This window comes from Anopheles funestus, chromosome 2RL, assembly GCF_943734845.2.
Source record: "Anopheles funestus chromosome 2RL, idAnoFuneDA-416_04, whole genome shotgun sequence".
NCBI lineage: Eukaryota > Metazoa > Arthropoda > Insecta > Diptera > Culicidae > Anopheles > Anopheles funestus.
Window position 1 is genome coordinate 56,674,657 of NC_064598.1, and position 14,421 is coordinate 56,689,077.

Consider the following 14,421-nt stretch of genomic DNA (forward strand, 5'->3'; position numbering starts at 1 on the left):
AGCGGTAACAAGCGGAGACAAAAGAACCACGATACACTGATGCGATGATGCTGCCGGAATGTGATATGCGTTTGCGATGCCAAAATAAATTAATCTAATGAATGTTATCATAGCGTCCGTATCACAAAAAATGTATTTTTTATCCATCGTATTTCATAACACCATGGCGAGAATCCAGTTGGAATTTGATTTTCATTCCAATTTAAGGGGTATTGTTGGTATCCTATTGTAGATATTGTTTCAAATTCCATTTCCCAATTAGCCTTCCATTTTCCAATGAACAGTTCTTTCAATATCATACAATAGGCATAGGCCTTTAAGATTTGGCCTATAAGAAATAAATTATACTTTTCACATATTTTATATACACGCAAACGACAAGCATTTATTTAAAGCACAATATTTAAAAGTTTTCTACGTTAACAAAAATTATGAAACCGGTTTTTGAACCAGTAACTGGGATGGATTATATGTATGTATTCAAACACTATTGATATACATTTAACCGAAACTACAAATAACGACTGACAACATATGTTGGTTAGGCTGGAATGCAAAAGTACATCTATTACAGTCGTTTTGTCGCACATGGCGGTGAAAGAATAAATCATTTGAGCCGATCATTTGAAAGTCGTAAACGACTTTTACGACTCTTATTATAAATACAGCTATTTGGCTACCGTAAACCTGCTGAATAAAGCCATCACATGTTCACAAGCTATGTTTCGATTTCAAAACGATTATCACCATAATCAACACTATTTAATCGACCAAATGTAAATGCTTATTAATAAATCCATTAACACTTAGTAATCCAACAAACTTATTTTTTGTGGTTATCATTAAACCTTTGCGAACGATAGATGCTATATTTTTTTACTCATCAGTATTTGTATAGCTGCAATTTCATATATTGTTGCGTATATACATTCTGTTCTGTCTGTTAAAATATATTTATCTCAAAAACTACATACTGGTTGAAACGAGACAAACAACTTCTATTTCATCAAACCCTTGATAGTAAGCATCCTATATCATTATCTTATCTTTAGAGCTTCATAAATCAGTCTCACTCATTAGCTAAGTTATTTATGACATTCGTGTGCCGTATTTTGCTGCATTTCATCTTCTCATCATGCATAATTATCATGCATAATGTGATCTTGGATGAAACAAACAACAAACCTTAATACTTACTTTTGACAGCCTGCTGCTGCGGCAGTGAATAACAAAAATAACGCATTTTATAGTGTCGTCTATCAGCAAAGTAATGTATGAAATTATCAAATTAACTAAATAACTGCCATCGAGATCATAGACAAATATAAGACCCATCTTAGTTACTTGGCATTACAAAACATGTTTAATGAAAACTATAGCTCATATGTTTTTTAGTCACAACTCATCCAAACTGAAGCTATTTTGAAAGTTAAAAATTATTTTTGACATTTTGATTTACTTTATTCTCGCTAACCATTTTTATTATAAAATTAATATTTTTAACCAAGTTTATGTTTTTAATTATTCCGCACTGCCTATTAGGGTAAATCAGTGTAGTTACTATTTGTGAGATCCAACATTCTGAAATAATGTGTGAAAAAATGTGATTTCCATTCAACCACCAGAAATTTAATCTTTATCCTACTCTTTATTTAAATATAACAATAGAAACATTTCGTAAAGATCGCATTAATTTGAGAAAAGGCAAAAAGTTTTTCATTTAACTCGTCTTCTTTTTCTTCTAAGCTATTTATTAAGTGTTTGTGTGTGTGTGATTCTTACATCTGATGGTGTTTGATTTCAAACCATATCCAGTACCATATACTCACATGGCAGATTTTTCTATGCCTAATAAAAATACAGGAAACCATAACCTTAACAAACCCCTCAAATGACGGTTTTCAACTGTCATCAGCCTTTAAATATCTTTTCTTTTGTTTCATTCTTTTGCATCAGTTTTAATTTTTCGTCGATTGTAAACAAAATTCGCAACTGGAGCCTTATCTTGCATACGAGTATTACGATCATCGCCCGGGAATAAGCTCAGTAACACCGATAACTGTCAACATTGTGTCAACCGTTGTGCGATTTTTCTCTTAGACCACACAGCGCGTTCCATTCAAAATTTTGCATATTTCGTTTTTTCTTAAGAATAAATTAGGTTTACTGATTTGTCTTGCTCTGATAGAAGCTTTATAATTTGTCAACTCATCTTGATTTCTACAACCATTCACTTTTCTCAAATCATTTTAATCAACTTTCCTTCTGCCTTCTGCCACGACGTTCCCACACCGCAACGAAAAGTGTAATGGACGGAATCTAGCTGTTCGCACCATCAACCACGATTATGAACGGACTGTGTGTATGGAAATTTATAGGCATACTTGCGCTAGATGTCTGGTTTTGACTAACAACACGGTTCACGTATAATCATCAAGGCTCTGTCACCGCAAGCACTGGTTGCAACGTGGCACGAATTCACTTAATTTATACTCTTGTGAATATTTTCCTCCATTTTTCTTCCTTATTCTAATTAAAACCAATGCCATCGACGCCCGACACCAATCTTGCCGATTGGGGGACTGTTCATCATCGGACCATGTCTATGATATACAAACGAAACGATCCTTCCCCAGTATTTGAAACTTTGTGGCTGAATCGTACCATTTCTAGGGAGCAGTTCAGCCTAACGGAAAGGTCAGCAAATTAAGAAAATAATGATCCACTAGTTCAGACCGTGTGCCGAACTTTTGGGTAACAAAGGATGAAGGAAAGTGCCGTACAAAACACAATTTATTTCAACTCAAGGTATAAGCAAAGAAACTGCAGAGGAAAATAGGCCTCGGTATCAATTTACAAACGTTAACCCGGTACACAATTTCATCAAGCATTCAACTGCAGGAAAACCAGGGGGTTGTAACTGTTTTCTCGATATGAAAAGATTGATGATTCCGACTCGTTCTATCAAGCACCTTTATCGAAATCAATTACAGCAAGATTCTAAATGTATAGCTACTGTTTTTTTCATTGGAGCAACATGCCAATCTTTTTCGTTCTTTGCTACACTAGACCATTCGTTCAGTACGCAGGGAGCTACTATTTCAATTACTAGTTTGCTCTTGTTTCATTCACTTGATTGTTTTCTTTTAAAAGCCAGTTTGTTGGCCCACTATCTTAGCAAGGCTAAACTTGCTACTAAAAGGTTAACTAAAAGGTTAATTACGGTTTTTCGTTGAAGTGAGTTATTGTACTTTATATTTGAATACAAAATACAAATGATACTATAAAAAGTATATATAATGTACGATTTATATATATATATATATTGTTAAATAAAGTATACGAAAAATTGGTTTGGTATAGTTTGACGCTTTATTTATTAAACTAATATGTATAAATATTTAGTCAACAAAAACCGAAAAAAAGGTTACACTTTATTTTTCAAATCGTTTCCCATGTGTTCGCGCAGTTTATTATATATTTGAAAGAATGACTTTATTTACATAATGTTCAACGTTGCTTCTTCATACTAAACATGCTCTCAACACAAAAGCTAGCTTTTATAAACTTTCTTTAAAACTTACTTTTGCAAATTCCTCATGCATTAAAAATAATATGATCTGCTGCTTTCATCCGCAAAAATATGCACAGCTACACCTGATGTTATCAACTCCTTTCGTTATTTCGCTTTAAAACGATTCTTTCACTTCAAGTACACCCGTACCTTCGGTTTAAGCATCCACTGCAGAATGCTGTAGTACTATACATCCAGGTATGCAATGAAAGTTTTTGGGGATTGTAAAAGGCAACCAAAGGAAGGATAACAAAGAATTTCTCGCTTGATAGAGCCTTCACCACACCACAAGATCCAACATCTAAAAGATGGTACCCCTTCGTAGACGCACAGATGTGTGTCCCTCAAACCGGATAGTTGATGAAGCCAATAGGTGCGTTGAATTGAAAGGGAGGGAATAATGCACGAAAGCAGCGCGCTTTCCTTCGCCGCCGAAAGATAGATGGCTCCGGCTCACTGTGTTTGGTGCTCCCGGTTGGTTAGACTGCCATCCGGTAAAGGATGCAAAAAACGAAGAGAAGTATAATTCATAGGACGCAGGATTTACCCCAGGAGATTACCCTAGATGACGTTGCCGTTGTTTGGCAACAGCAAACAGATACCATACTGCCACAAGCTCTGGTACACGTCCTCGCCAGTCACTGATGATGGAAAAATCTTCTCCCGTACACTTTTCCATTCCTTTCCATCCTTTGGATGAGGATCCGACTTTTCATTTGGTTCTGTCGAGCTTCGTTTGTATGGTTGAAGGATAGTAGGCGCAAGTAAGGGCGCAGTCCGAGGATCCACATCCGGAGGAGTGGTAACCAATTTATTCCTCCGAAAACCCCGTTCAGGCTGCACCATCGTTCTCGTGGGGAACTTTATTTACTATTCATATAATTTTTCTTCCCCGGAAGGCAACCCTCACACGATTGAGGCTGGGCTAAGGTGAAAACAAAAAACCACTCGATGTGCTGGTCATTTTTCTTCTTCATCAAGAAAAACTCTTTTGCGTGTTCTATTTCAAATGAATTATTAAAACTTTCATCAGAAAACCTACTTTAGTATAGCAAAAGGAGAACGAAACATGCGCTTCATTATGGGAAACATCCATTAACTAACAGAATGCAGAAGAAGGCACACAGAAACCTAAACAAACAAACGATACTGGGCTCAAATGTGGAAACTAGTTGTGTTGATCAACTTATTAAATTAAACAAAACTTGCCTAACACGCTACTTCAACTCCACATGGACCAAATATAAATAAATATGTCCCAAGCGTTGTCGTAGTCATATTGCTAAATCAAACAAAAGCACTTAAAGCTGAGAAATGAAAACAAACAGAATGCCCCAAAACGGAGATGCGCATAATATTAAGTCAAAAGTATAAACAAGCACATAACCTAATATTTCACCACCTGACTGTTTTATGTTGAAGTAAACTGTAGTGATTTTTAATGTATACTTAGTATCATAAGTTGGTTATAATCTTATGCATACCTATGTATGTTAACATAAATAAAATTTTACCAAAATGATTATAAGAAACCTATTTAATGTCAAATAAGATTCAAAGTTGGTAATGATGATGGATAAAAGCATTTCATATTTCAGTTTTACAGATATTACTTTAGAGAGAAAGAGATAGAGGGAGAGATTGTAAGTTGCGAGTGATTTCACTGTACCAACTATATAATACTATAAATTTACTTACCGTTATTGGAAATCTTCACGGAAATATTTATACAAATGTAACATTACTAACTGTTGGTTGCATAAAATGAAACACCTGTTTTCGATTCAAAACGATATTTTGAATTACTTTTACTGATTTTATAAATCTTCCCTTCGAAATGTAGTTCCAACACAAACGCTGTTCAAGCCCGGAGTGGCAGTAGTGAACAAGAATCGAAAGGAGCACCGAAGGAATAATTACGTTTCTTCTCCAATACAACCATGCAAAAAGCAAAAGTGAAAGTGAAAATGTTTAGAGGAAAACAGAATAATAGCGTTCAATCGGTCTGTTTATGGACATCCCCGATATATAACCAGGTCGGTGGACAATTCATGTCCTCTTCTCTTTTGAACCTCGTTTACCCATTTTTTATGCGTTGTTCGGAGCAAATGTTTGTTCGTGTCAAACCCTTTCCATGCAATAAAACAATCTCGGCGCAGGAAGTATGACGAATAGCATGCGAACTGTGTATGTTTTGGAATTTCTGTCACCTCCTTACGCCCACAGTCGTTGGCGTAGCAATACACCAGAGCAGAACTAGTTTCTCCTTAGTTTTGTTCCCTTATCTTTTATACACACTTTATGGTCATTCGCCCAAGAAAAACATGCCAGCGTGAATTATGATTTATGATGGTTGCAAGCTCACATGTGCTCGATACGCTTTCTCGTCCCATTGAGTAGCAGCATGCCTGATTTATTTATTTATTTGTTTCTATTTGTTCTGTTTCGTTCAATCGAGCACTTTTTCCTCTAATTACCTCTCTAACTCTCTAGCAAATGCTAGATAAAAGTACTGTTTGCTGTTACTATTTTACCTCACAAAATCCATTACAATATTCAACAAAATCTATTCTGTTTATGTAATCTGGAGTGACAAGTTGTAACGCTCTTGGTAATAATTGCTAATTGAATAAAATATGTTTGTTTCACAATAACACCAACAAAAATGTGTATAAAGTAGCAGTCATATTTCTAAAAAGCACAAAATATACCAATGATGCATGTCTTAGATGTCGTTTTGCTGGCCAAACGTATTCCTTGTTACGTTTTTTAGAACCATGGACACCTGTGTGTGCATTGCATAAACTTTTCTTCGTTTAGTCATGTTACATAACTAATATACAATGAAAGTGCGTGTATGAAGCGTACTTCTTCACCAAAGAAAGATGTTGGCTTTCTGATTCGTTTGTAAATTAATCGATCAGAAAATTCAAGCCCAGTCACAAACAAATGCGCTTAGCCATCTGCCAAATTGCACAAGCCAGAAATGTATATTTTTAGTCAGGTGTTTTTGCACCATTCTTTACGAAAAACTTGTCCTATTCCCTAAATGTTACATTTCCTATTCTTCCTACTGCAATATCATGCCCCGTCAGGCAGAGTACACTTTCCCCACTTAAGCGAAAAAACGGAAAATACGTTGAGCACAGGGGGAAGAGTAAAAACTGTTTTAACGCAAACGAAATCTTCCATCCGTGAAGGTGGTTTAGTGAAGGATCCTAAAGAACGATGGATAGATGGAACGAACGCACCGTAATATGAAACGTGAATATTTTCGAAAATGGGAAGGAAAGACTTTCATCAAACGAAGCATAAGAAGGTGGATGGATGCCAGCGACGTGAAACGCCACGTCCAAAACGAGCGCAAGACGAAGGGTATATGAAATAAATCGATGCCAGCAGGGCCCCATCCATATTGTATTCGCCACAACGAGTGAATGCTTCGACCGTTTTGCGTGTGCTAGTATGGAGAATAGCTTAGTGAATGTTCCACTTTGTCTTCGTTGGTTTTGTCAAAACTTTCCCTGCCGACGACAAACCATACTGCTGCACTGAAATCATGGATTTGGAGGAAAATGAGATTGATCGAACCGATCAAGCATCGATCAAGTTGATTAAAGTTTTCATCGAATCACAGAACATCAACGTGACAAAATTGAGTTTTTTTAGCTTTTAACACCAAACAACAAAACTTTTTAACTAACATTCTTCGTATTTTCTGATCGATGTTATTTTATTTACAAATAAATTGTAATGTATTCAGATTTCTTAATTCTTAAAGAAGTTTTATTTTTTCGACGAATATTTTATCATTATTTGGTAGAAATAAAATAGCTGATTTCCCAATTCAAAACAGCTGTATAATGTAAAATGATTTAAAAATGAGACTATGTGATCAGTGAATTGATAGCAAACAGTAAAATCTTAAGCAAATGGAAAATTGATCATTGATGTAATGATTATTAGTATTTTGATGCGAATGATTTATCGCAGATTGAGAACGGCAAATATATAGTAAGGAGGCAGATTTAATACCTTCATTTTCGATTCAATCGGATGAATTTTTTCCAAACTTTTTGAAAACAACTTAGCTAATCAACGGTTCATTCAATACACAATACACTTCAATATCTTAGATTTTAAACCCTGCACAATTATTACTGCTTGTTGTTTTACTACCTATTACTTAAGATTTAACTATCTATCAAATACATTAACAATAGTTTTCAACTTCATGACATACTAGTATTAATAATTTTGCTTTTACAAAAAATAATAAAAAAAATCTCACAAATACAGGTAGTGCATACAAACTATGTTTATATTTTTGCTTTTCTCCATACTATTAATTAGTATCTTTATTGAATGTACCAACAACTAATACAATAATAACATTACATATCGTGCGTTTCCTCACTTATAGCACATGTAGTCGGTAGCACTGTTGAATCTTTAATGATTTGTGAATGTGTTCAACATTTACTATTTATCCCCTTTCAACCAATGAAAGAACATCCGAAAACTGTAACAACTAAAGCTATGATGTAGCTTTGGTGGTTCGTTACATTATAGGGAATCTTATATGAATGCAGCTTTTTTGTTTGGAGCCGAACAGCTCTTCATTCCATCCATTCATCCAGCCATTAGTTAAGAAAATGAATTCCATGACAGTTAAACGGAGCTACCAACTCCAGAACCAGCTCACACACAACTTATGCTTACAACGCACAACAGGAAGCGAAGGAATTCCTTTTTGACAAAATGGAAAAATTATTCTTTTCATTAAGTCATCCAACCGTACCTTCGGGTAAGATTGGTCCATTCCGTTGGTTGATTTCGGTTTTTCATGGCTATGGCAGAGTTCGAAGGGAGATTACAAATAACAAACTTTAAATATTTGGCCGCTGCCATGGTACATCAATTTAGCGGCCCCCCATCAGTATGCACCCTTTTACTAAGGCTTGCAAAACCCATCCAAGAATCTCTCAAGAATCCTAGTATTGAAACCCAAACATGCACAAGCACGAGATTAATGATACGAGACGAGTTCACAAGTATAATTTGGCACATCGGCATGTCTTTAGTTAGCTCCAAACCAACTGTAATATACTTAGACATAGAAAACTACATACGGTTTCTTTTAAACCATCAAAACATCACGCGAAATTTCGTACTCTCATATCTAACATACTAAATTGTTCTTGTAAGCAGATAGGTTTAATTTAAATGTATTTTCATATCAATTTTAACTATTTCTTTTACTCCGTGGAATTTGTTTTCATGATTTTAAATCTCATGCTGTTCGACAAGTTAAAAAAATATGCTCGTTCTAAGTGGAACAAACTTTAACATTGATATTAATTTAACATGAAACAGTCACTGTGTTGTCGTATTTTAACATATTATTTTTACCACAGTGCTTTATACATAAAACCTTTCCTGATATTTGTTATCGTTGAGCATGTTATCAGAAAAAAAACATATTCTACGGTTTTTGAAATAGATAACATTCCATCAACGGCTGCCATGGGACAAAAAAACAGTGTTTGCCTCTGGGAAAAGAACGTATTACGCATAACAATATGCACAGCACACGAGCATGAGCAAAAAACAGCACTTCTATTAGAATCTTTCTCCAAATAGATGAACTGCATGAAGAGCACACAACATGGAACTAACAAACGTGAGCAGAAGTAGTGCACAAGTAATCACAATTTCTACCAGATGACATTGTGAAGAAGAGAGAATGATGATGATATTTTGTTGCGAACTATGGAGCACATTTTTTATCAATGTTGTTTTCGTGTAGCGTTTCATCAGTCCTTTTTTATTATTTTTTTCTCCACCCCAATTGTGGCATCTTTCACTGGCAAGCTTGAACGAAATTGATAGGGCCAGCTTTTACTTTCGTTGCCAAAGAAACTTTCCTGGCCTATGGGAACACCGTTTCGGTGATATAACAGAAACAAGGAACTTGAATCAAAACCTTTTTTGTACAAAGAAAACTGTTTTGCTCTTTATCTCAATATAGGTTCTTCCGAACCCGAGATAGTGAATGTACCGTTTCATGGGTACATATTACAACGAGATGTATGTGGTTTTTTAGGAATAAGGAAAACTCATTTTTTTGTTGTTGTTTTTCTTTCTATCACATCAAAGCAATTTTAAACAGGCATTCGTTATATAACTTTCACAAACATTCGTATCCACATCTTAGCCGTTAACGATGATGATGTAAGATTTAAATATATTATCTATCGTTCTACCTTTCACTTTCCTAGACGCGTTATAAGTTTTGAGCTTGTGGCTAAAAGTACGTTGTTTCTAAGCAGGTGAATAACATCCCGTTCCCTTTATTGACCGTGAAACTCTGTAATCGCTAAAGGTTGGAATATTATGCACATACAATTATCTTACACACGATACGATGGTGCAGAGTTTTTTTCTTTCGTTAATTTTTTGTGCTGGTTTTCCAACTTCTTTCCATTTTACATTATCGCTTTGCATTTGGACACCTGACTGCATAAATATGTATACATGCATTAAGTATTATATGCAATCATTCAAAAATTACACTTCTCAATTACATGCCAAACATTCTTCAATCATCATACATTTGATCTACCATATTTCGAAGAAATCATTCTTTCTAATTATATATAATTTAAAAGGTTATGTAGGATAAACGCTTTATATACGAGAATAACATTACTTACTTTATAGTAATTACTTGAGTACTCAATTCAAAAATCTATCATAAAAAAATCCAACCTATACTATATTACAGCAAAACATCAACCGTCCCCACACAAATAGTGCGTGCTGAATATTTATCAATGTCCGTCGGAACTTATAAACGTCGTTTCGTTTTATTCCGCCGGCGGTTAGTATGAAGGCTTACCTTTATTCCACGTTCGACAATCACGGACATCGCCAGCTCGACTGCAACGAAAAAATAAAATAAATGGATGATAGTTATTACAAGCTTGGATCTCAGCGATTTCAAACCAAAGTTTTGGCTTTATAAAAATGACTTCGCATTATGAGTTGATTGGCATTAACCAAATTAAGCCAGAGCGAGTGGCAACGTACAGCACAACGCTTCCGAAATGCTGGTCGCTCACCATGCGATGCAAATGAACGAAAATGAAAAGCAAACAGATTAGTAGTAAGAATGTTTCGCTCTAAACATTTCTTTGCTATTGATTTCGATCACAATTCCAAGTTCACAGTTCGACCGTACCATTGCGTCTGCTAGAGAGAAACGACACAGTGGCAGATGAAATGCAACGATCAAAATGGGAAATCCATGTCACGAACAACGTCATTTTGTGCTGAACCCATTTTCCACATTCCCTTAGCAGCGAAGGGAACCGACATTCGATTATTGCCGTACGCCAAAACTGCGCAAGATGGGATGGAGTGGTTTGATTACATCACTTAGCAGAGAAGCAGAGAGAAGAGACTGACAAAACACGTTGCACATGAGAGAGAGAAAGCAAGAGAGCAGCGCTTGTAGTGTTTTGAATGTGTGCGTGTAAAATTTCCGTAAGCAAAATAAATATGGCCGATGAAGAAGTTTTTTTAACACTCGGCGGTGTGTGTGTGTTAAATATATTGAGCTTTTGTAAAAGCTATCCATCTTTGTGAGGGGTAGGAATATGCTAAATCGACATAGAAAACTGGCTGATATTTTTTTGTGTTGTAATATTTTGAAAAATTTAATTTTTTGTTAAATGATCTTAGAACAAATCGAAATAAATGCTAACAATAAATTAGTTAATGAAACGTAACATATTACTGTGTTTTGCTTGTATTATAAAGCGGTTTTATGCAAAAAACCAAACGTTTAAAATTTTCAACATTCAAACAAGAGCTGTTTATTTTTTAACAGATAAATAATTACCATGGACAACTCGGGCTCTTTACAAAGTAAGATCTATCTATATTACGTACTTTTATTATAATACTGGGCATTGAATATGATACAAAAAAAATCAATTTTGCCGACAGGTTGCAGTACTTATGCAGTAAACAGGTTACAACACTTCGCCAATTGTAAAAGCGAAAAGAATTTAAACAGAAAGCAAATTGCTTTCCAATTAGAATTTTAATTTTACAATTTCCTAAAGTTTACCCACAGTGAAAAAGCTTAATCTTCGGCCCTAACCTAACCGGTTTCATTCCACACAAGCACACACACAAATACACTCTATTTTACGTACGAACCAACATGGTCTCCGCTGCCGCCCAGGGTACGGAACAATACTAGCACCAAAAGCTTTTCAGATAAAATCAACCAATGGCAGCCGTTTCCGCGTTTCTCGGATTGAAAATAACAAACAGCGCATGTGCTTTTCTGTGTTGGCATTTTCGCTTCTACAAGCGGCCATGAACAAGGCCAATCGAAGAAGCTGTCCAAATATAACGCTTGCCCGGATCGTGGCACTCGTGGAATGCTGGCACAAACTCGATCGATAATATTTGGGATTTTATTTGACGCAACCATTATTTCGGCTGCGCTTGCTCACTTGTCACCGTTTGACAAGCCCAAAGCATCAGGCTTTTTGCACTCTGAAAGTTCTATCATTTTTTTGTGTGAGACTACGTGTACAGAAAATGTAACTAAACAAATCCATATATTTTAATTAACTTTAACATAACTTAATTGAAACCCAAAATAGGTTTTCTTCAAGTGTACGTTTTCTGCGCCAATATAGATGCAACAACTAAATTAACGCAGTTTGTTTTTGTTTTTTTCGAGTAATATAAAACAATAGCATAAGTGGAAAGAAAGAACGACTACAAACACCACAAACACTAAAGGATTTTTTTCTTTCTTATTTCATTTTCGAAAGAAAAACTTACATGGTATTTCAATATTTATAGCGTTTCTAAACCATTCACAAACTTCCGTTGATTCATTTTCTGTATTTTATGAGTAATATTGAGCTGCTATTTAATCATTCATCCACCGCCTGTGCCATTGTCACGGCCTACAACGAAAGCAACCCAATAAATTTATAACACTCCAGGTCCTCCTATCTCCTACATCACAACCTTACTACCATTTCAGGATACAAAGTTAAACGACCATTGCACGTGTTTTTCCTTACACCCTTTTTGTGATTGTCTCCTCCACCCGAATAATGGAATTGTTTTGCCTGTGCATTGTAAGGTAAGCAGATTGTTACCTTTCGGCTGGCGTATTCAGCAAATACCGGCGGTGCGGTCGTACTTAGGCCCAAAGCATTCACGCACTCTCGTAAAAACTTCCTACCGTAAATAGCTCGTAAAAAAACCCTCTCATTGCTCGGAAACAAACCATTTACGCGATGTGCCCCGAATAGGCACCAGGGTTTATCAGCATGGTAGTACATTCCGACTCAACTTACTTTCCTGCTACCAACGGGCAACGTCATTCACTGCAGGATTCCACACTCTAAACCTAAGGAATATTCACCGATTCATTAAATTCAACTCGCACTGATCCAGGTTGATCCCTAAGGCCAGGCATCTAACGGTCTAATCCAACATCGTATTACACTACTTTTACCCATCCCGCAAGAACAAACACGCCTGTTAATAGCTCCCATTCACTACTTTATAGGTATCACCATCCCCCAACTTTAAGTGAAAGTTATTTTAAGCAACACATTTACATCCCAGGTGATGTCAAATAACGTCATTTTTTCAAAACTATTTTTCCCTCCAGATGCAATGAAGCATATGTAGGCTTCAACTAAATGATCATTTATATTTAAAAAAAAACTCCATGGCAACATAATTCAAATAAGTTGAACAGTCGACAATTACTTCAAGCCTGCATCATTATGTCTGATCGCCATGATCACCATCATTCTTATCTATATTGAAGACCAGTGGTACATAGAGATACGAGTACGATAACATACGATTGTTTTGAGTCTCGAGCTGGCGTACCTTTGATATTTCGCTTTGAGATTCGTGCAAAATTTGATGTACGAGTCATTACATACTAACTCGTTGCATAAAATCTCAACATGGTCGTGTGCTGTGGCGCTTGCTGTGGTCTTGAGCAAAGTAGTAGAGGGCAACCAGAGAAACACAAATGTTTTAATTAATTATTTGTTTATGAGCAAAACAGATGCAAAAACAAGTATTCAATTATTGAACTTAAACAGCAACATCACAATTTATCGTAAGATAAAAAAATAAAAAATAAAATAGGTATTTATATCATGAACTAGTTAGAACGGATAACCGGCATTTTCATGTTGTTCAACGGGAAAAATTGTTTAAAGATAGAAGTAATTTCATATAAGCCTAATGCTAAGGAACAAGTTAATCTAGTTAACAAGAACTACAAGTTAACAAGAACTACTGTATATGAGACAAGAATGATCCATGAGCACCGAATAATTTTCGCTTAACAAAGAATTTAATGGGCTGATGGAAGTGACGATTGTCATAGCGGCTCTAGATCCACACGAAAGACCCAATAAAACCCCTATTTAAATCATTCTTTCGAAGCATGCACTCACTACCACTCTAGGTTGTACAAACAAGTTTTGAATGCGACCTGGGGTACAAAGGGTGTCGCTGTTCTATCCAACTGTTTCGCTGAAATAAGATTAAAACTAGATATAATTTTGTACAAAATTGCAGAAACAGTTTTTTGAGCTCTGTACACAACTACTCATCTAACGCATCTATCAAAACTTAAGCCCTTTTCCCAGAGTCATAAATTGTCGTTAATGTAATTGCCATCCATATCGTTTGCTCCATGTTTTGTGTCAATAAAGAAACCAATACAAACCCTACAATTTTCTTAATTGGTTTGCTTTTTACAGACAACGGCTCACCGT

At 35.6% G+C, this 14,421-nt stretch overlaps 1 long non-coding RNA gene across 1 annotated transcript in view; it reads right to left on the reverse strand.

Annotated features, from left to right (window-relative positions):
- Nucleotides 1-14,421, reverse strand: part of LOC125760982 (uncharacterized) — a 67,580-nt gene that overhangs the window by 33,800 nt on the left and 19,359 nt on the right. The window contains exon 2 of the long non-coding RNA XR_007418073.1: nt 10,476-10,516. This is a non-coding gene — a long non-coding RNA (uncharacterized LOC125760982). The remainder of the gene's footprint in view (nt 1-10,475; nt 10,517-14,421) is intronic.